The sequence below is a fragment of the Macrobrachium nipponense genome, chromosome 30 (genome assembly GCF_015104395.2).
Source record: "Macrobrachium nipponense isolate FS-2020 chromosome 30, ASM1510439v2, whole genome shotgun sequence".
Lineage (NCBI taxonomy): Eukaryota > Metazoa > Arthropoda > Malacostraca > Decapoda > Palaemonidae > Macrobrachium > Macrobrachium nipponense.
Window position 1 is genome coordinate 4,303,596 of NC_087218.1, and position 23,742 is coordinate 4,327,337.

Consider the following 23,742-nt stretch of genomic DNA (forward strand, 5'->3'; position numbering starts at 1 on the left):
TTATCGAAAGATATTGCTGCATCAGCTGCATTTAACATGTAAATAGTCTTCGTTATTTTTCTAATAATTGCTTTCTCTCTACTATTACAACTGGCGAGTATTGCGCCGATATGATTCATCAGGAGGAGTCAATTTCAGGGATATTGCTTACAAAATTATTGATCACAGTATATAAATCAATAAATAGGTCAAAATATAAGTCGAATTAGTGGTCAACGTTTCTCTCGGTCATCATCCGAGCATGATCACGGCAGTGGGTCGGAGCAGACTGTAGATGCTGTTGTTGTTTGTTGTTGTTGTTGTTGTATTAAGCCAACACTTCTTGTTGGCACGGGCCTTTTCCCTTGTTCGACCCGTAGTAGATGCTGACAGGATACTACTAATATAGTGGTGGGTCAGCAAGGGGTCAACCGCTCGCTGAGTTTTCATGGTAGGTAACGCAATGCGTTTTCTGCTATGGTTGGAGGAAGTTTCCTTCGAGACACTTCTCGTCGTTGAAGGTGGCGCTGTTGCAGCCTAGCACACGCGTCGAGAAGTTGAATGCAGCTGATGCAGCAATATCTTTCAATAAGACTTGTTTGAAAGACGGTCTCCTTCCAATATATAGCAAGATACGTCTGCATGACCCTTCAGCACGCAACAAGAACAATACGAGGAGCTTCCGGATATCCATATGGCCCTCCTTCAGCGTCAGCTGAGAGCGAAGACAGACGAGCGCCGTGCCCTGTGAGAAGAGGTCGTGAAAGAAACTGCGAGAGGAATGGGCAACCTTACTTACGGCAGAGTAGCAAGCAAGACACCACCAGGGGACGATGAAAGAGAAGCCGGCCGTCCCAGCGGAGAAGGGTGATGAGGGTCGAACCCCAACACCCCGATGAAGACAACGACAAAACCCCGTAGATTAGTACCAAAAAAGAAAAAATAAATATTTTGAGACTTAGTTGTTAAAGTTCATGCGTGGACTCAAGAGGACATTTTTTTTCGCGCATTTATTCTGAGCAAAAAAATAAATAAATAAATAAAAAAAATAAAGAATTAAAGAAAAACCTGGCAATAAATAATGTTAACATTGATCATCTCTCTCTCTCTCTCTCTCTCTCCGAACTTTCCCTCAACTTTTTATATTTGACTTTTCAGTACTAAACCCAACGTTGCCCCTGAAAGCGGCTGGCTTCTAAATCTACACAACCCTTTCCCATTCGTACTATCATAACTGCTCTATATATCTATCTATATATATATATATATATATATATATATATATATATATATATATATTATATGATAGATAGATAGATATACCAAAGCCCGTCACGTGAACAAGTAAATCAACAAATATATGAAATGGTCTGTCGTCATAGGTCTAGGTTTCACGTCTGAATAGCCGGTATATTTTTTTTCTTTCTTTTTTTTTATCCTGTCATTCATTTCCTCGCCCCATCTGCGACCCTCAACAGTCGACTAACGAGTCATCAGCCTGAAAAATATACGTGGACTTTTTGTTTATAGATCCAGAAGGCCTTACATATGCTGCACGGGCTCTTGCCTTGCGTGCGGGTTACAGCACGTGGATGGAACAACAGACAGACAGACGCTGGTTTATAATGACATGCTGTGTGTGATAATGAGAGAGAGAGAGAGAGACTATGTCTATAACAGTCGGTTATAAACAACTAAGTCACCATAGAAATGGGAGAAGATTTAATCAATGTCGTTAATTAAAAATCTGAATCCGATGAAAAGTCTAAACTCGTAGACGTCCAATCTTGCATAATTCACGTCTGAACTCTTTTTATTATTATGTATAATAAATAAATATACTTCATATCTGCTGGAGTTTATTAAAACATGCTTAAATTTCAACATTTACTATAGGCCTATCAGTGTTTTAGAGAGATAGGGTGAGGGAGTCTCGTATACCTTCGTGCGATGCACATGACAACTGCGTTCGTGCGCAAGTCTTCCATCCAGACTTCAGCTTCATTGAAGTAGTAGTCATTGCAACGTCGTCATGAGAGCAAGTGATGGGAGATATAGTTACTTGCGCTAAATTGGAGTACTAGTCACTTTAAGAAATTAAGTATTCCATTTTGCCACGGTTTTGCAAGCCGTAGTTGAAGTCGAAGTCACAGCCAATCTGCATTTAGACACCGCCATGGGAACGGGAGACTTTATCACTGGCTGCAGGTGTATTTGAATTTTGAACATTCTCTCTCTCTCTCTCTCTCTCTCAGACGATTATATACATAGAATATAAATGTAAAATTCTATCTATACATATATATTGTGTGGGTATATCATACATAAGCGGTAATGTAAAAATATTTTTTACAATAAATGATTAGTCTCATATATTAAATGATTTTATTTTTCATTTATTTATTGTGATAATAGTGCTAAGAAGAATGATAATGTTTACTTTCACTATTATGTTATCATCAAGGAAGGACTCAACGTAAATAAATGAATAATCCAGTTGCAAAATGATTCAAAATCTGTCGTACATTTTTGTAACATCTCTGATGTAAGAATTACTTTAATCATTTAATATTTCAAAATACAATTGGCTCACTAGAATTTTGCAATATTTTTAAAGTGACATAATTAAGTTCTCCTTTTCTGCCAAAAGGGATCCAATATTCGAGTTATTTATTGTTATGCATAACAATGTCATCATAACGATTATTTTAATGTCTCCTCGTACACTCAGCATCCATGCACTTCGCTGCAGTTGTCATTGTTATTTTTTGCCTTTTCTGGTCTTCTTCGTCTTCCAGCTCACTGAAAAAAGTCTCAAAAACGAGGCACAGACTCTTATTTGAAAGAATATAAAGACATTGGTTCATTAGTATAATAGCGTTTATTTCTCCTCCTGTCAGTAGGTGGAACTGGAAGGCGCCCAAGAGGCAGTACCTCTGCCCCTCCATATATGTAGAGGTGGGTGGGTTCTGTTGGAGTGTAGAGGGGGGTGAGGGTGGTGTAGGGGTAGTCGGGTGTTGGGGTTGGGGTGGGATCCAAGTCCCCGAGATACCACTGTCACCCTGTGTCCGACCAGAATCACTTGTGCGTTATCATGTCAGCTCTCTCTCTCTCTCTCTCTCTCTCTCTGCCATGATAACCACCACCCAGGCATTTGGGACAGTTAATGGAAACTGTCGTTGGTATCTTGTGGTATCTGGGAGGTCATTGCAAGACTTATAAATAACAACTGTTTAACTTTCTTTCTCGCTATACCTTAGTAATCTGGGATCTCCGAGGAGGAGGAGTCCCACAGGGAAAGTGCTTTGGGTCTAACCTTAATTGCATTGCTTAATCAATCATTTTTTCTCTTTTATTTAAAAAAAATAACACTTTAAAGGTAATTTTAGAATACGATACATATACAATATATGTAATTTATGTCCAGAATCACTAATTAGCCTATAGTTATATATATTGTTTTTGAAAGCTTAAAATACTTGAGTTTACTATGTATATAATTTACATACATTGTACCCATACCTATACACTATATGCACGTACTCATTTCACATACATATAGTATATATCCGTATATACTAAAATTCCAAGTAACTACTTGTAAAAAGAGAATAAATGTTTTTAAATGAGTTACGCAATACATAAGTATTCCTGATCAATCAATTTTGTTTTTTTATTATTATTATTTAATAATCTACATACAATATTTACAATAATTCTTTACAATGAAATTAGCATGATTTGATTCTACTAAATATAAATGACCGTTCTATAATGAATTAAATTCTTCCAAGAATTTCCCAAAGGTTTTCGTAATCTTATGAGCATTATTACAAATTAATTTTATATCTTCTTTGTATTGCATGCACTTCATTCTTACACGGTCCTTTATATTTCAGGCAATAAATTTGTGTTTCTGCATGACCACATAGTTGTGATATAAGAAACACAGGAATAAAAATACATATATTCTTGACTCGAAGATCTTTACAATTTATATCAAAATATAAAAACCTGATGTTATTCTTAGGCTTAAAACCACAAATATCCTCAATTCTACTTAAGAACCAATCAAATACAAGTCCGCTTCTCTTACAAAAATAAAACAAATGAATTGCACTTTCTATCATATTACAATGATCGCATAAATTGTTTCCAGACAGGTTAAACGTGTACAATCTTTGTTTTGTCATTAATACATCATGTAGATACTTATATATTAGATCTTTATCAAAAACACTTATAAATTTACTCTTATGAAAATTTACCCATATTAATTTCCAGTTGAAAGGGGGGGATATCTCGATTCAGCAGTAATAGGTACTTTTTTCAGTAAAAAATGGTACAAAATCTTATTGGGAATTATTGGAAACATAGGACAATCGATACATGTATCTACCCCATCCAAAATAATTCTATAATAAGGACTTGGGTTGTTACCCACTAAACCTTCACTTACTTCGCTGGGTATCAAGTTCACCAATCTTAGGGAAGTATAAGTAATAACAAATATTGCACACCCTGAATACCTATATAAGTTTTTCAGAAAAGAGTTGATTAATAATGCAAAGGCTTTGGTTACACAGTTAAACATATTCAAACCTAAAACCTTCCCTCTATTTTTCTATACACAGTAATTCTTTTCACGGGTTCAATATCTACCAATCAATGGGGTATTCCCAACTATTTTTTTTTTTTTTTTTTTTTTTTGTGTTTTTTTTTTGGGGGGAGTTTTATCAAAGAGTTGGTAGGAAATTGATGTTGTTGGTTTATTTGTGGTAGTGTTCTCTGTGGTATACTGGAAGGTCTAGCAGTTTGGAATCTGGGAATAATCTAAAAAATCTGGAATTTGGTTTAAACTCCATAATAAATTTCAAGAATTATTTATGGAGGTTCTGAATTTACGAGATATGCATCAATCTTATCTCTTCACTCGTTCATTAAATCATGGGGGGCGGGGGGGAGAGGCCCTGAAGAAAGAGGACCGTTGATGATGATGATGATCTGGTTCGATTTTTTAGATTCAGGGGGGAGGGATGGCGGGCCAACTTGCTGATGTCTTTTTGCGTCTAGAAATGTTTGTATACAGTCAGGTTCATATGTACCACTGTAATCAGCATTCACAATGCTCTTTCTTGCGTTATATGAATATAAAGTTTATCAAAGCAATAACAACAACGAGATATTGGATGTCAAAAGGATGGATCCTGGGTTGTACTAAAGTTGTCTTTGAGAAAGAGAGGGTGAACTTTGTTACACCGTTGAATCAGAAAGCATAAGAAGAAGAAGAAGGACGAATATGCTCAGAGCTCTTCAGTCAACTCTCGCCCATATTGCGTTGGTCGCTAAGGCTGCTTTCTGTCCGTCCTCATCCGTCGCTCATACGTCTCTCTGCAGCTGCACTTTGGCTCTGCCTCGGTTTCCCCTTCCTTCAGAACGGTCGTTTTAAACAACATTTTTGTTTTTATTATTATTGTTCTTGCTGTAGTTGTTGATTTTATTGGTGCATTTGGGAAAATCATAATTTTAGTATGATATTTATGGCGACGTTAACACAAAAAAAAAAAAATAAATAAATAAATAAGCTACTGAAACAACGAAGAATCCGCAACAAAAAAAAATGTCTGTAATCAGAAATAGAAAGAGAGTATTGACGTCAAGACGCAAAATATGAGAGAGAGAGAGAGAGTTCATCTGTAAACGAAAATATAGCTTCATTAATTACTTAAGGGAAAAAAGTTTGCTACAAATAATCATAGGTTGGCCTAAAACTACAAAGGAATTGGACCAGTCAATTCCTCGAGTAATATAAGAACCTTAAGTGTTTGTTTTATGCCTTCAGTGTACCTCGAGTGAGGTACACTTCATAACGGTTTCTGCTGGGGTGGGTGGGGGCTTTTTTGAAGGTGGGGGGCAAAACCCTACCCCCGAATTTCTTCTCTTCCTTCTTTTAAAACTCCTGATGGCGTCGTGTAGCGTAACATCAGTAATGCTTAAAATGCCTTAAAGTTCATTAATGCCCAATGCAACTGGTTAGTTATTCTGTCACCAGTGCCTGGTGTTTAAAACATTGACAGATTCTAAGAGAGTGCTTACAGTGAGCCATATATATATATATATATATATATATATATATATATATATATATAGCGACTAGACAACGATAAATCATCGTCAATACACAGCTTTTAAAAGCTCTTTTGTGATGATAATGAATTTCTAAAAATGAGTTTGAAAATGATATCGCACATTACTCTGTATAGTGGTTCCAAACTTTTTTTTTTTGTGGGGGTTGGGGGGGTCGGGTTTCGGGTTGGAGATCCATATCCTACCTAATCAACGTCTAAAACCCTGTGGTGAGATATAATAATAAATATATATAATTATATATTCACGTTGAGGAAGCATAAAGGCCTCTGTGAAGGCAAGAAATTGCTAGTACAAGTGCTGGACTCTCTCTCTCTCTCTCTCTCTCTCTCTCTCTCATATATGAGAAGAAATGTCAGTTGGTATATGACGCCCGCGAAGAAAGAACTGGGCGAGAAATGTGGGTGACAGGGCGAAGTCCAAAAAAGATTATATTATACATAGCACAGGAGCCAGATATAGTCCTAGTACGACTTTCATTGCTTCATTGCCGAATCTTGGACGGATGAAAGGCATAGCTTAGCTGGAAGCCTTTTCACAGTATTAGCTGCTGCTTAGTAGACAGGCAGCTAATATACTTAACTGGCTATTTTCTTTGCATTATTGTCACCTAAAAAAAAAAAAATTGTTCCACGAAGGTCTGTTGAGGAAGTAGTTTCTGGTGGATGGGAATAATGGAATAATGATTTATTTTTTTATTTCCTTCTCACTACAGTGCCTAAAATAAGGTCAATAATTGACCCATGATGATATCTAAATAAACCAACCACGTTTATTCTCCAGGTTTATTGATATAATAACCAACATTTGGTTAATCAAAACCACCCCAGTAAATATCTCGCTAAACCAACATGTCTCGATCAACCATCTCGTCTCACGAGACAAACTTCTTCCTTTCACAGACTTCTAAAATTTTTTTTTTCTTTTTTTCTTATGTCTTCGTGCTTGGGCTACAAAAAATAAAAAGCATATGGAATCACGTGCACAGTTAGCTCTCTCTCTCTCTCTCTCTCTCTCTCTCTCTCCAGGAAGAAGCCACAAATGAAATGCGTAAGATTTAAACCTGGAAATACGAAATGAAAACTTACAAGGAAACATTGACAATGAGAAGTAGAAGGAAAGGAATGAAACATAAAAGCTGGAATAAAAAAAAAAAAAAAAAAAAAAAAAAAAAAAAAAAAAAAAAAAAAAAAAAAAAAAAAAAAAACTAAAAAAAAAAAAAAAAAAAAAAAAGTTCTGAGCCATTTAAAAAATCCGTTACCACAGCAGTAACCCAACTGACACTACTAGGCCTATAACGGTTCTAATGCATGAATATATGATCCTGTCAACTGTATCTCATACTGGAAAACCTTCGGGTATTGACTCTGCAGCAAAATGTTTAATTGCTTTCACGTAGGAGAATGGAGGAATAATTGGAATCTGAATTTCATCTCCCAAAGTTAGATAGATCTCTAAAGGGCGCCAAGAGAGAGAGAGCGGTGCATTGCGAGTCATTCCTGTATTTCCTTACTGTATTGAAGTATTAGCTTTAAAAAAAACTGTCAAAAGGTATCATATGCAGTAATTAACTGAAGGCAACGATGACAGTATTTGCATATTCTAATTTAACCCAAGTTGTATCCTTAGGAGAGGATCAGGAAATTGGTGGGGGAGGAGGAGGAGGAGGAAATGGTTGTGGTGGTGGTGGTCGTTTTGGGTCTGACTGCAAGCAGGCATAAAGTCTCTCTCTCTCTCTCTCTCTCTCTCTCAAATTCACAATTTTCCCTCATCTCTTATCGGCATAATTATTAATCACTATAATGATTAATTATGATGTTATATAATGACCATTACTCAGTATATTTTTGTGATTTTTAATAAACATACCACAGGTGTTCAGACACTAGGCCTAGTGGTGACATTGCTAAGCCCTCAGCAGTTAGCATCACCAAGATCTCTCTCTCTCTCTCTCTCTCTCTCTCTCTCTCTCTCTCTCTCTCCTTGTATCTTTCTTCAATAAACACTTAAAACTTTGAAGGGCACCAGATTTATCAATCGGTTTTGGCACAAAAATTCACGTGATGACGTCATGATTCCTCCTCCCCCACCCGTGTATCGGTTGTATTTGCCAATCGTCCCGCCCGCCCCCCCTCTCTCTCTCTCTGTACCAGACTCTCTGTCTCGTAATCTCTTTCTCTCTTTCTGTATCAGTCTCTCTGTCTCGTAGTCCCTCTCTCACTCTCTTTTAGTGACTCTCTCTCTAGTGACTCGCTCTCTCTCTCTCTCTCTCTCACTCTTCTAGTAATTCTCTCTCTCTCTCCATCTCACTCTTCTGGTGACTCTCTCTCTCTCTGTACCAGTCTCTCTGTCTCGTAATCTCTCTCTCTCTCTCGCTCACTCATCTCTTATGACTCTCTCTCTCTCTCACTCTTCTAGTAATTTGCTCTCTCTCTCTCTTTCTCTCTCTCTGTACCAGTCTCTCTGTCTCGTAATCTCTCTCTCTCTCTCACTCTCTCTCTAAGTGACTCTTCTCTCTCTCTCTCTCTCACTCTTCTAGTAATTCCGCTCTCTCTCTCTCTTTCTCTCTCTCTGTGCCATTTGCTGTCTCGTAAATCTCTCTCTCTCTCTCCTAGTGACTCTCCTCTTTCTCTCTCTCTCTCTCCCTCTTCACTCTTCTAGTAATTCGCTCTCTCTCTCTCTTTACTCTCTTCTCTCTCCATTTGCTGTCTCGTAATCTCATTCTCTTTTTCTGTACCAGTCCTGTCTGTCTCGCAGTCTCTCTCTCTCTCTCACTCTCTTTTAGTGACTCTCTCTATCTCACTCTTCTAGTGACTCTCTCTCTCTCTGTACTAGTCTTTCCGTCTCGTAATATTTCTCTCTCACTCTCTCTTAGTGACTCTCTCTCTCTCTCTCTAGTGATTCTCTCTCTCTCTCTCTCTGTCTCGTAATCACTCTCTCTCACTCTCTTTTAGTGACTATCTCTCTCTCTAGTGGCTCTCTCTCTCTCCATCTCATCTTCTAGTGACTCTCTCTCTCTGTACCAGTCTATCTCTCCATTCTCACTCTCTCTTAGTGACTCTCTCTCTCTCTCTCTGTATCAGTCTGTTCGTAGTCTCTCTTTCTCACTGTCTCTTAGTGAGTCCCTATCTCTCTCCTCTTTTAGTGACTCTCTCTCTCTCTCTCTCGTTGTAGGCAAAAATGAACGCTACAAACTGATGGCAATCCCAAAAATTTGACTGGTGATTTAGCGGGAATTTTTGTTTGTCCTTTGGGGGCCATCTTTATTGTTGATTCGCCCTTTTGAAAGCTTGAGTCGTCGATTTCGTGGGGTTTATTCTTCAATTTTTTATTTTTGTATGAAATTGATATAGCGATAGAAGAGAAGTGTAAGTAGCCATAGTAAGCGAAACGACCCCTGTTTATGTCCTCCTCCTGGGTAGAGAGATGAGATGCCCTGTCATACCCCACCACCACCACTCCTATAGCCCCTACTGTGAGCGATCAGTAGAAAACGGCATATATAATTAAAGCAACTTTCGATGTTTAACTGCTTGATCATCATCTTAAGAAGCGTAACTACCAAGGCTTACTGCAAAGTGATACCCAAAACTACGATGGGGAGGGGGGGGGGTGGGGCATGAGGAGGAGGAGCGCTGCTGCTGACTTTGCAAACCCTAGAACTATATATATCTAACGAAAGTGCCGATAGAATGATGAATAATTCACTGATTAGTGAAGAATTAGACGAATAATCCATTAACTAATAAATAAATTAAAAGAGAAGGAGTGTTATTCAACCACTGGGGGTGTCGAGGGTAGGGGCAGGGGGTGGGGAGGGGAGACGTGTGAACATGAGAGCGGTGGTGGTTTTCTCCTAAGCTAAGCAATCAAGCTGTGTGTATGTGTATGTGTGTGTAAGTGTAAGTGTAGTGTAGGGCAGGTGTTGGGGTGTCATGGAGGTGGGGGGGTGGGGGAGGGGGAGGAAGACTGATCAGGCATCAGTATAGGACTAGACTTAAACATTCAAATCCACTGCATCCCGTGATCTGGCTTCATCTCTCCATCTTGGGTCTAGAAACGATTGAGACCAAAGGCGATCCTTAGTTTCAATAGTCTTTATTATCAGTTTATTATAATTTAGTGGGAGTCAATTTAGTCTCCATCACTGGCACATCAAACAAGCGCCATGATCACTGCTGCCAATAGTTGGAACCCCTATAAAAACGCGAGACATTATTACGGTCAAAATAACCTTATTTATGGTCAATCATAAGGGTTTTTATCGAGAAATATACAGCAAAAGAAAAAACAAATCTTAATCAATACGCAAAAACATACTATCTTCATCACAAGAATTCAAAGTGCATACAAAATTTATAAAGAAAAAACACGCAAAATTATATTTAAGTACCTTTTATACTGCAATTTATTAATAAACTCACATATTAGAGAGAGAGAGAGAGAGAGAGAGAGAGAGAGAGAGGTGTTTATAGGTTTGGCTACCTTAGCAGCCAATTCCAGCTAAGTACCTAAGAGGTAGTACTAACATGCCTATAAGTGGCAAAGAGCGTCTCTCTCTCTCTCTCTAACCAACATTACATGATAACGGGGGGTACTTGACTTTTCTTCTCATGTAAATACTACCCGTCATCGTGAGAGAGAGAGAGAGAGAGAGAGAGAGACTGGATCCGCTATATAGGCGTGTTAGTACTACTTCCTCCTCCTCTCTTGAATAGACTTAATTAGCATGGCCAGTTCATGTTCTTCATTGTACTACTGTTTCTCAGTGATTCACAGTACTCATGAACACCGTATTGACATGACATCCGACTGTGCACTGTGAATATGAAGCCCTGATCTGTGTCTATTGAATTAACTGAAAAATAAAACTAAAACTGTTTTTAAGAATACAAACTCAAGATCGTTTTCGGTGAATTCTGATTGTATATGTAAAAGTACTGAATGACTGACACACTCTCTCCCCTCCCCCCTCTCTCTCTCTCTCTCTTGCGTCCTCACTTTTCGATGAAGCAACTTCAGCAGAAGGATATGGAGAAATGTGCTAATTCCTGGTAGGTTGTGTGTGTGTGTGTGTGTGTGTGAGAGAGAGAGAGAGAGAGAGAGAGAGAGAGAGAGAGAGAAAGGTTGACTAGAACTCCTCTACCCAGGGTAAAGCTAGACCACATAACCATTTCTCCTAATCAACAGACATTTTCAAACCAGTTCATTTGTCAGGCCACTTCTGTGTCAAAAACATTTGTAAATTTGTTTTAATCTTTGAAGGAAGTTTGTAGCACTCCAATCTCATCTGATTATACCGAGCTTAACGCCCAAATCTCTTTATTGAATATATCATAAAATGTTAAGAAAACGACAGAAAACCTTTATGCGTCTAAAGACCAGGATGGTTTTTTTGGCCCTAAGCAATACTGATGTTTTTGCTATGAATTCGAGGAAAAAAAAAAAAACATCGAAGAGAGAGAGAGAGAGAGAGAGAGATTGACCATAACATAAATAAGTGCGCGGGCAAATCGAGCATGTGTAAGCAATTGAAAGAAACAGGGACAGGCAGGTGGGAAGACCCCCTACCCCCCACCTTGTCTCCCACCAACTCACGTCAGGGGGAGGCATACGGACCCCCTCCCCACCCGTCCACCACCCATAACCACAACATTCCCCTACCAAAACACCACACCCCTCCCCTGGCTCAGCGCAGCCATGTGAGACTTCAGATATCTTATGTTAAAGCCTTCCATTTCATTGTTTTTTGTTATATTGCATCGTTATGTTAAATTAGTGAAATTCCCTTCTTCTTTTTTTTTACATTATCAAATTATATGTGAATGTTACTGCTAGACGTATACTACATAGAACAGTCTCATATTTTTAGTTGTTACTTGTTGGCGTTTCTTATCCAGGACTTCCATTTTCAAATTAAAAGTTTATTCATCTCAGATGTATTTTTGATCATACTGCAAATTCCACGTTCCAGTGAACGTGGAATTTGCAGTATGATTACCTTCCACATCACAGCGTCCATTAAAAAATAATAATAGATAAAATATGGTTTGAATTATTTATTTTTTTTAAATTTAAATCTTCAATCTGCCTTTCAAGAGGGAGACGCTGTTGGATAGTCTGAGTTGCTTGATTTTTTTTTTTTTTTTTTTTTTTTTTTTTTTTTTTTTTTTTACATAATGGAAAACATTGAAAGCAAACAGCAGTATTCAGTTCTTAAGGGAAACACTAGAAGTATTTTTGCTTTCTTGCTATACCTTGGTTAGTGACAATTTGCTTGAAATGAAATCAAATAAAATCATCATTATTTTTACACACTTACCTCTTCATAGGTTTTCACAGGACGACCTATATAATATAATGAAGCTATATACGTAGTACTTCTCACTTGCAATACGCTCTGCAGTACTATAACCAGACAGACATATGTACGCTCAACTGTCATCCTCCTATCCATACATACACACACAGAAGGACGTCATATATAAGGTTACAACCATTTATTGAGAAATTAGGTTCGTGCTAATTTGTCCGTGAAAACGGCCATCGTTATGCTTGCATTACCTCTACTTTCTCTCATTCACACACAAACGTAAAAACAAGCACTGAATTCACGCACACACACACACACACAGAGCAGCAGCAGCAGCAGCAGCAGCAGCTAGTATTTAAGGGCGCATACGGGGGTTGGGGGCGGCTGGCAGGGGTGATCTACATAGAAAGCCTTTACTGATATTCCTCCCTCAAGACTTCTGCTTTTAATTCCCTCTTTTATGGGTTCCCTGCGAGTATCTCTCTCTCTCTCTCTCTCTCTTTATCATAATAAAACATTCATGCCGGTCCCTCCACGGTTTACTTAGCCAAAAAAGTTATATAAATAAAAAAACAATAAATAACTCTTAAAATAAGACGAACCGGAAAGATAAGAAAAACGATTAAAATAAAGCTAGTGATAAGCAGACAACGTTGTCTGAAAACGTTGTCATAAACAAGAAAACAATTTGCAAATACGAATGCTATGGCCTCCTCTTTCTTACTGTCTCGCTTTATGAATCTTTTTTTAAATTAAATAGAAAGCCTGGAGTGAGTCTGCCAATTACTGTTTGTACTTTTCATACTTAACATCTCGTCGATACCCTGTGATGGACTCTGTAAGTGTACTTTAGAAGAAGAAGGACTGAATGAAGATTGCAATGTCGTCTATACTCTATTATTAAAATCTATAAGATAGAGACAGACGGTTAAAACCGATAACATGTAAACTCTGGAGTCACCGGCATTCGATTCGTTGCGCCGGAATCTAAATATTCAAAAGAAAAAAATCGTTATTAATTTCTCTTAAATTTTCAGTCATTCAAAATCAAATGCTAATTCTGTCATTTGTGATGGAAATTGATACTTATTAATGATTGAAAGCAATACTCACATTCAATAACTTCGTGAAATATACATCTGTAGTAAATGTGTCTGTGTCGTGAAGGCTTTCGGAGGCGTTGTGAGTCACTCGCTCCGAACGAACGGAGGCTTCACTTGATGACGTTTTTGTCTCTATAGATTTTGCTTCTCATCATCAGAGCCTCACTGACTTGAAGGTGAAACCTCGCTTATACGTTCCTTCGGAATAAGGGTCAAAATAAATGTATTGAGGATTTTGAAATGTCAATATAATATTTATATTATTATATATCCCTGTTCGGAAACGGTTTGTATTATATTGTACTACAAGCATAAGCCTAGTTCTGGTTTCTCTCTCTCTCTCTCTCTCTCTCTCTCTCTCTCTCTCTCTCTCTCCTTGTGATGGGATAAAGGTAATGAAACGCCTGATGACGTCATCAGTGAGGAAGAATTGTGGTGATGATAAAACATCAAAATAGTGATTGGACTTCTCGCCTCCATTTGAGAGAGAGAGAGAGAGAGAGAGAGAGAGAGAGAGAGAGAGAGAGAGAGAGAGAGAGAGAATAGGAGTCTACGATTAATTACAGTTTATTTTCGCTACTCAGAACACAACAGCACTGTGCAGGAGGGGGAGGAGGAATGCAGACTACCGACTGAGGAGAGAGGAATGGCAAGTGACTACGAATGAAGAATGAGAAAAGAGAAACGGAGGAGGAGGAATTTGAATGAAGAATTGGTGATAAGGAATGAGGAGGGAGGAATGAAGAATGGGGAAAGGAGGAATGAAGAAGAACCCGTGAGGAATGAGTAACAAAGAGTGAGGAATGTGGGCGACTAATGAGGGAAGGTGATTGCGGAGGAAGGAGGAAGGAGCAATAAGAATGAGGGATGAGTAAAGAGGAATGAAGAAGAAAGAATAAGTCCCTACGAGTAGAGAGGAATGAGGAGTTTGGAATGAGTATTAAGGAGGGAAAGAATACTGGGGAATGAGTATTAAGGAATGAGGTGAGTGGAATGCATATTGATACTGAGGAGTGAGTAATGAGGAATATGGAGGATTGAGGAATAGTGAATAACTAAGATGATGAAACCATCGTCGTTTCTTTCGAACGAATCCAGAAGGTGAAAAAAAAATATATTACTGAAGGAAAATTGGATCATTCACAGACATCACCAATGAACCCTAACTTGTTAGTCGACTGTTGAGAGAGAGAGAGAGAGAGAGAGAGAGAGAGAGAGAGAGAGAGAGAGTGGGGTGGGGTGGTGGGTAACCTGTTGTAATATATTCATGCAAAAAGAAGCAAGCATAACAAATTAAACTGTGCTTTGGCATCAAACTCAATTTTAATACATCTGCCATATTTGCATCGTTTATCATTTCATTTCTCTGTATTATCACTGTACTGTCATTCCCTTCCTGTACAGCGCATATTAGATTGACCACGAAGGACACCCACATCGCGTCCCAGTCACTGAAAAATGAGAGAAATGGCGAACAATAAATGAAACATTAGCGTGGGCGGACGAACTCACTCGCTGTTTGTTTTGTTTGTTTGTATGATGTTTTTACTTTGCATGGAACCAGTGGTTATTCAGCAACGGGACCAACGGCTTTACTTAGTGACTTCCGAACCGCGTCGAGAGTGAACTTCTATCACCAGAACTACACATCTCTCACTCCTCAATGGAATGCCCGAGAATCGAACCCGCGACCATCGAGGTGGGACGCTATTACCATACCAACCACGCCGCTGAGGCGCTACTCGCTGTTTGGATGTCGGTTAAAGATCTTTAACAACGGCTGCTGCTGCTGCTGCTGCTATGGCGGCGTTGGTGAGGTGAAAGGGTTAAGTGCTAGCGTCGTGTCCGCACACCGGTGTACGTGCTTACCTCAGTGTGTGTGGGTGTACGGGTGAGGGTTGGGGAGCTCAGTAGGGGCCGTCCTGGGAGGAGGTAGAGCAGGGGAGGGAGGGGGGGGGGATTCGACCTCTTGCTCTGTGACAGCTTCAGAAGAAGATAGACCGATGTCTCTCTCTCTCTGAGTGAATGGAATTGAAACCTTACTGTTTTTAATTAAATTATGTCACATAGTTCTATTTTTTTTTTTTTTTATGGATGATTAGTCTTACTTATCACTTATGAACCGGCACGCCACTATAATCTACACTAAGCTAGGAGAGAGAGAGAAATGGGAAGTTGTGAACTGGAGATGCGCGTCGTATCTTGATCAGATCAGAATAAAATAAGAAAGGGTAGACTGACCCCAAATTATCATTATTATATTATTGCGATCCTTGCTTGACCTGGACCCGAGATCCTGTTGTATAATAATGAAGTAAAAGATCACCTTCAACATTTCTATAATTTTTAGAAAATTCCAGTTATGAATATTGGTCAATTACTCAGAAACATCGCTGAGCCAGAGAAGCGGATTGTAGGAAAATAGAAAAAAAAAAAAATATGTAAAATTATCTCCCTCCTTCTGCCATTCTCTTTAACAGTATTTGCCTAAAAGAGGGTCTTTTACCAAAACACTCTCGTTATTATTAGTATTACTATTATCATTATAGTCCATATGGAATGCAATTAGGCACCGCAGTAGTATTGCCAACCCAATACTGCAGAGAGAGAGAGAGAGAGAGAGAGAGAGAAGATACGTTGCCATCAGGATCTGTCAACTAGCATGAATAGGCCGACATGACAGTTAAACGTTTCTGTCCAACGGTTTTATTATTTTCTTAAGACGTTCTCTAAGTTTCTGTACAGACCTAGAGAAAATATTGTATGTAGATAAAAGTCTAACATAACGAAAAATATATACAAATGCTTCTTCAATTCATTACAATTAAAACTCGAAATCTATAAATAACTGAACATGTCTATCACGAATCAAGGCTCCACAGACACAACGACGCGACGCTCCTAATCAAGTAGCCTGGTATTTCAACTGGTTCGGGCAGATTTAAATTGCAGTTCTCGATGTGATGTGGCCATTATGATGATTATGATGATGTTTACCACCATTTCTTCATCGTATCCTGCGTTTACTCACTGCATAATTACCATTTTGGATGGCACGATACTTAGGCCTATGTGCCAACAGTAGTACTTCAAACTTTTTAATGTCTTGTTTGAATATAAGTTTTGAATGTCTTGTGTGGATATGCAAGTGAATGACCGCGGATCTAAAATGACTAAAGTGGCAGTTTCCTCTTTGTTACATTAAATGAATGTTGCATTACGCAACAAATATTCATGTTGCACCGTAAGATGTTGTGCAATGCCCACTTAGGCCTATAAGCTTCTGGTACTGTTGTACTGGAGACTAAATGAAAAACAAAGACTAGAAGCGACCTGGTTAATGGCCTCGTTCACATAATTTGGTGATCAGAAAGAAAGTACTATTAATATTATATTTTTTTAAATAAGGGGAAGAAGTCTGTAGCCATTAGTATAGTAATGCAGACGTTTACCTTCGTAGGTAGTAATAATTCCGTGCAGGAATGAAATGCAAGTAAATGTTATAATGATAATAATAATGATACAATCTCTGTAAAGTGAAACCTATAATGAAAGCCACTTTTAAGAATTAACGATATACTATAAAATACTTATAGTTGAACAAATGCTACGGTTATAGTGAAGGTAGCTTTAGGCTTAATGTCTGCGGCTTGTAACCTTAAAAACATTGTATACATTTACACAATTATTATATTATTACTTATTTGGAAAAAAAAACTCTAAATTAACCAATGAATTAATGAATTGATACAAATGTAATACACTGAAATGCAAGGAGAATAGTTCTAGGGCTGTAGCAATGCATTGCATCTTCTTAACTCGAACTTCTGAAGAAGTTATAATTGCACATCATCCTCAGTAGGGAGACTGTTCCATATCCTACAGTTTGGGGGAGGGGTGGGGGACAAAGCCCCTCGGGAACTTTGGAGAGAAGTTTCACAGACGTATAATATAAGTATCATGCAGCAAAGTGTCTCACAAAACGTTTCATGTTACCTTACATGCATTGTAATCGCAGGATACATAGACCTAGGTATACTGTCTTGTCAGGTATACATACGTACATGTAAACTCCATCCAGTTCATATGCAAATGAATGAATGTTCACTTCATGAATATGATAAAAAATATAAAAAAAAGAAACGAACTGCAAGACACGAAACGGGATAAGGCAAGACATTCTAACAGAGCAAACATATAGGCCTATTCATTCAAAACTCAAAAAATGAAATTAGGATCTCTTGGGGTCATACCCTTATCTCATGAGACAGAGGGAGAGAGAGAGAGAGAGCTCTCCCGGACCTCATACTCCGCCACCGTGGATGAGAGCTTCACCCCGAGAGGGAGACTCAAAGACAGAGGAGCAGAAAAGAGGGCGGAGGCCGGAGGAAGACTCACTCAGTCTCCGAGGGAGAGCAGAGGGAGGGAGGCGGGACCTCAATGATGCCAGGACGTTTATTGTTGGAGGAGACCCACTGCACAGGAGGAGGAAGGGAAGGGCGGCGACGCGCGGGAGAAGGAGACCTCCCCTGCAGGAGGAGGGAATCTGGCGGGAGAGGAGGGAGGAGGAGAGAGAGAGAGGATGGTGCACGGAATGTCCAGGTAGTCAGGGATATGTTGCGGGGCGGGGGGGGGGGGGGGGGTGTGCTGTGTGATCTGGGGAGAATAGAGCGACAAGGCCGATGTGAATCAAATACCTCCCCGAGATTCTGCTTTTACTATAATGAAAACAACAAACCAAAAGTAAGAGAGAGAGAGAGAATTTGCAATGTTAAAAACCGTTCAACTTACACCTATAGGTCTAATTATTCAATCCTTGTTTTCAGACCATAAGCCTAATTTCCAGGTATTAATCATAAGGAATAAAATCACACGAGACTTCTTCACCCAACAGCAATCAACACGATGAACAACGACATATAGGCCTATTGTCCGTTAACTGTAACGATATTTTGAGGCTGGCGTTTGAAAGAGCTAATCTGGAGGTCTTTACAATGCTATTTTATAAGTGGTAACACGACAAAGAGAGAGAGAGAGAGACTTTCCCAGCCACCATTGCAAATACTGACTTTATAGAGATTCACGACGGAGGTGAAAAGTAATAATGTCGCCATCAGTATATTACAAACTATGCTAAAATAAGTCTGTGCTTTCTGGAATGGGTCTAGGCAAGCTCTCTCTCTCTCTCTCTTCTCTCTCCCGATCAGTGATAGTGCAAAGTTGAACGGCTTTTCTGATATGAGCAGGACGTTGATGTTTGGACACTGTGACTTGGCACTGTAAGGATTGGTAAGTAATAGATATCGATATGATGTCTGTCTATTACTGATTTGAACAAAAAACTCCAATGAACAACGCCAGGGGAACAACCAGCTCTCTCTCTCTCTCTTTACAGCATATAGCTCTAGGTCTTCTTCCACGTCTCTCTCTCTCTCTCTCTCTCTCTCTCCACAAACCAGCCTCTTGACGGTTTATTTGAGAATGAACAACCGGCATCTTGGCGAGATAAACCACCAATTAAACCTCACCGGATTAAGCCAAACCGGATTCGACAAAGCTGTTGTCCTATGACTTGGATTTTAACGGGAATAACGATATTACAGACTAGAGAGAGAGATCAGCCTAAAGGCGTCACCATCCTCTGGTGCCCCTACGGGTCCTCCCCCCGATGCTCCTCGACTGGAGCATCATAGTACGTGCGCACAGATCAGTCAAATTCTAGGCCTATATTTTCAGTTAAAAAAAATAAAGATGGAAATTGGTCGGAAGTTATAGACAAGACAGCTACATCGATCAATATCTCTCGGGAAACGGCGTGAACATCATTTCAAAAGTAAATAATGATAATGATAATAAATAAATGAGGGAAAATTGAAAAAATGCGCAAAATATTTGAATCTCTATGTTAAGAAATACCTCTGTAACTGACACACACATACATACATACATTATATATATATATAAATCAAAGGCCAAGCACTTGGACCTATAGAGATCATTCAGCGCTGAAACGAACGTCTGAAAAAAGCAGTTGCAAGATGAAATGATTGTTAAGAAGAGAAGGTGAATCTTAGCAAGATGGGAGAGAATATGAATGGAGGGGACAGTAAAAAGGAATGGAAGGGGTTGCAGCTATAGGGACCCCAACCCCCACCCGCCAACCTGCGGGTTTCATACCTTCATTAAACTAATACATTTTCATCCTTTTACCTACGTTGATTATTGGTATGAAGGACATCTTATATAATAATAATAATACTCGCCTGATATAAACTATAATCTTATACTAATGTTAATTCTAAGTAAAAATATTCATATTAGAACAAAAAAAAAAGTGTGAAAATAACACATGAATAGAACGCACTAGTGATGCAAATACTTAATACATAACACAAATGAATGACTTCGGTAGCATACCACTCGAGAAAGAGGAGATAAAGCTTTGCTTCTCTCCCTCTCTCGTACTCAAATATACCCTCTGTCTCAAGCACATGCATAGATGCTCTCTCTCTCTCTCTCTCTCCTCTGTAGACTTAACATAATGTAAGTTCTCTCTCTCTCATACGCAGTCTCAAAGCACATACACAAACGCGCACACGTTTTCTCTCTCTCTCTCTCTCTCTCTCTCTCTCTCTCTCTCTTCAAATATCAGTGCTTTAAAACACCAACCACATAGACCATGTCTAACTGTCATCGGCGTTCGATCGTTGCACCGGATTAAATTTATTTTTTTTCTTACACTTTCGAAATAAAATATAAATTCCGACTATGTAGTACTACGATGTGCTACGAACATCGGCCTAGTTCATGAAGCTCTTTCCTCTGGGGGCAACCATCCCCCCCCCCCACACACACGCACACTTTCTAAATCTGTATGGCTCTCTCTCTCTTTCTAATTAATCCTTTTCGTTTTCCAGAGAGAAAGAGAGAGTTGGGTAAGAAACCGCTCTTGAAATCGTTCAAATGGACAATGATTATATGAGCGCTCAGACGAGCGAGATATAGGTGTAATAAAGCGTATCCCAAGAAACTCTAAAGGGCAGGAAGAGGACTTACTGCCTGAGGGAATGAGCGCAGAGAATAGCTTGAAGCCGGTGAGACATATTCGTCTGTATTATGTGGTTGAGAATCTTGGCAGTTAAAGGATATTGTCAACTGCCTAATGCGGTTACTTTTGTACTTATTAATTAATAATGAATATTTCGTCGATTTCTGGCGCAATACTATACTTTACAAGTACACCTTAGAAGAAAGTGCATTGAATGAGGGTTATGATCATTAATTAAGTAAAATATTATGATATACGAAATCGACTGATTAACGCACAAACCGGACATACTTTTATGCAGTTGACTGCGTTGCTTTGCTGTTACTTAAATACTTATAATACTTAATATCTCGTCGATTTTCAGCGATGGACGTTACAATAAGTATACTTTAGAAGAAAGAGCTTCGTATATATATTATCATGAAAAGTTAACGTAAATATTTAAGCCCAGTAACGTAACTCTTATACTCAAGTTTTGTTTACTTTTTGCCACTAAATGAAGGTTTGGGCTGTTCTTTCTTTTTCCTACCGCTGGATATTTCGCTTGTTACTGGCAACACACCCATGGGGAATAATTTTCTCTTTTATTTTCATATTCTGAGTCGTTGGGTGATTAAGCGAAGGTTTTCTAGATGGAATTTTCGCCTCTACAAAGAGTTCCGCCCAGTCTGTTTGAGCGAGAGGTCTGCTGCGTGTTCGAGCCTTGTTGTTGCCTGCCCTTTGGACTGCCTTGCGCCAGGTTTATTATTATATTTATATAAAACATTACAACCGGACTCTGCTTTTCTACTGGTCGCTTCTGTGGGTGTTCTGTGGCAGGATAATTTTCAGCGATTCGTCGTCTGTGTCTGCCCTTTATAGAGTCCTGTACTGTATGAGGGCACTCTCATCATTTATTGTGCAAGCTTTGATCTCAACATTCACCCCTGTAGCAGATTTCTACGGACCTCTTCGCTGTTGTAGAGCGTTACATCACCTGTAGGGAGACTTACCTCCGGTAAGCGTAACTATTGCATAAGTTATTTAGCGTGAATGTGGACGCTGTCGCGCCACTGACTCTACGGTGATTTGTTGATGGTATTCAACGGAGTCGACTGAACTGTGATGTGTGATGGACGTAGGGAGACTTATCTCCGGTAAGCGCACATAAGGAACAATATTTTATCGACCTGTAACGTTCAGGTGTATTGGAGACTTCGAGTTGCTGATGATAATCGACAGAATAATCTTCAAGATATACTCTACAGTTTATATATATATATATATATATATATATATATATATATATAATATATATATATATATATATATATATATATAATATATAATATATGATATATATTATACATTATACATTATACATTTATACATTATACATTATACATTATATATTACATTATACATTATACATTATACATTATACATTATGTATGTTGTATGTTGTATGTTGTATGTTGTATGTTGTATGTTGTATGTTGTTATGTTGTATGTTGTATGTTGTATGTTGTATGTTGTATATAGTGTATATAGTGTATACTGTATACTGTATACTGTATAACTGTATACTGTATACTACGTTATACGTTATAAGTTATATATAAGCGTATTAGCTAGAGATTTGTGTCATTACTGTAAGTTAGGTTTAGGAATTTGATTGTTATAAGTAGAATTAAGGGTTATTTTCCTTATCTTTGCCTTCTGCGGTCGTATGCTTGTGTTTTTCGCCACCGTGAGTCTGTTGTTTTCTTCCTCCCTCTGTAACTTTCCCTCCACCTGTCGGTGTACTGTTAGTGTAGGAGAATGGTGAATGCTTGTGCTGTGTGTTGTAGCTGAATGTGGTTTCTAGTCCCAACCATCATTTACAGATATCTTTATTTGGTAAATAAATATTGTTATTTTTATAAAGTTTGGTCTTTTTCTGATTCCTCTTTGAGTATACAGGGTTTTGCTGAGGATCCTGACTCCTGGGGTTTAATAGCCCTTTTGTAGTTGTGGTGAAACTAAACTGAATTTTAGGGCCACATTCGGTACGATTTCATTTAACCTTAAGCCCTCCTGCACTAGCTTTGAATGAGACCAAGTTACAGTGCTGAGGAGTTTGACTAACTTACTTAAAGTCAAGAAAACCTTGCATTTTATTCAACAAAAGTGCAGTTTAGAAACAATCAACTGTTATTTCCGGCACCAATTCTTTTGGGTGATGCCACACGGGTTCACAAAGACGCATTTAAAGGTTTTAAACACATATAATTAATATTTAAAGAACAGAACAATTATTCAAATTACGTTAAGAAGCAAGAAAAATAACACATTACTGCAAAAATTATTAGCAAAACGTTACGTTACTTCGATAGAAATAAAAAATAAATGGCAAACAGGATCTCAGAATATCCTAATGAAGAAGTTACTGCAATGGCGACGACGATTCACGAGGTTGATGTGGCTGGATCTTACAAGAATACTTCTTTTACTTGCCTTCGTGGAGTCAGATGCTAGAATCCGAGAGCTTCACCTTTCCACCCTAGAAGAAAACTCGGGAGGAGTATATTGCATAACACAGTTGTCACATATACAAAATTACAGGGTTACGTAACAAACATCAATTTAAAAACAAACATCAAGTGCTTTAATCGTAACCCAACATACAAAAAAAAAAGGGATTTCGTCCAGAAGGCAAGCATAAATTACTGGCATGTGCCCTTACAATAAGAAAATAATATATACATAGTCTCCACAGGAAGAAGTTTGACAACACTGTAATTATACGTCATCTAATTATATAGAGATGGACAAAATGTGCAAAAAAGTGGTTTATTACTTTGAATATCAATGTACTAATTTATACCAACTCATTGCTATAGCTAATATAATAAAACTACTTCTGTGGAGCAAAATAATCATATAACGTATTTCCATAGAAACTGGGAAAATACTTAAAAACAAGTACTCATAAAAAACTAGGAAATTTTATTCAAGGGGAATAAATGGCAATTTTTGCCAGTACTCTTTATGTTTTTGTGCTCTTGCCCGATATGAAAATATTGAAATATATATACTAATGATCTCACAATAAATTGAAAATGAGTATGCATCTGCCCCGGCTGGGATTCGAACCTTGGCCATTGGTTTAGCGACGGCAATGAACCGTTGAC

The 23,742-nt window shown here is 38.4% G+C and overlaps 1 long non-coding RNA gene across 1 annotated transcript in view; it reads left to right on the forward strand.

The window, feature by feature from the left end:
• The window catches only part of LOC135202238 (uncharacterized), a 362,178-nt gene that overhangs the window by 66,363 nt on the left and 272,073 nt on the right, over positions 1–23,742 (forward strand). The gene's annotated exons all lie outside the window — the stretch shown is intronic.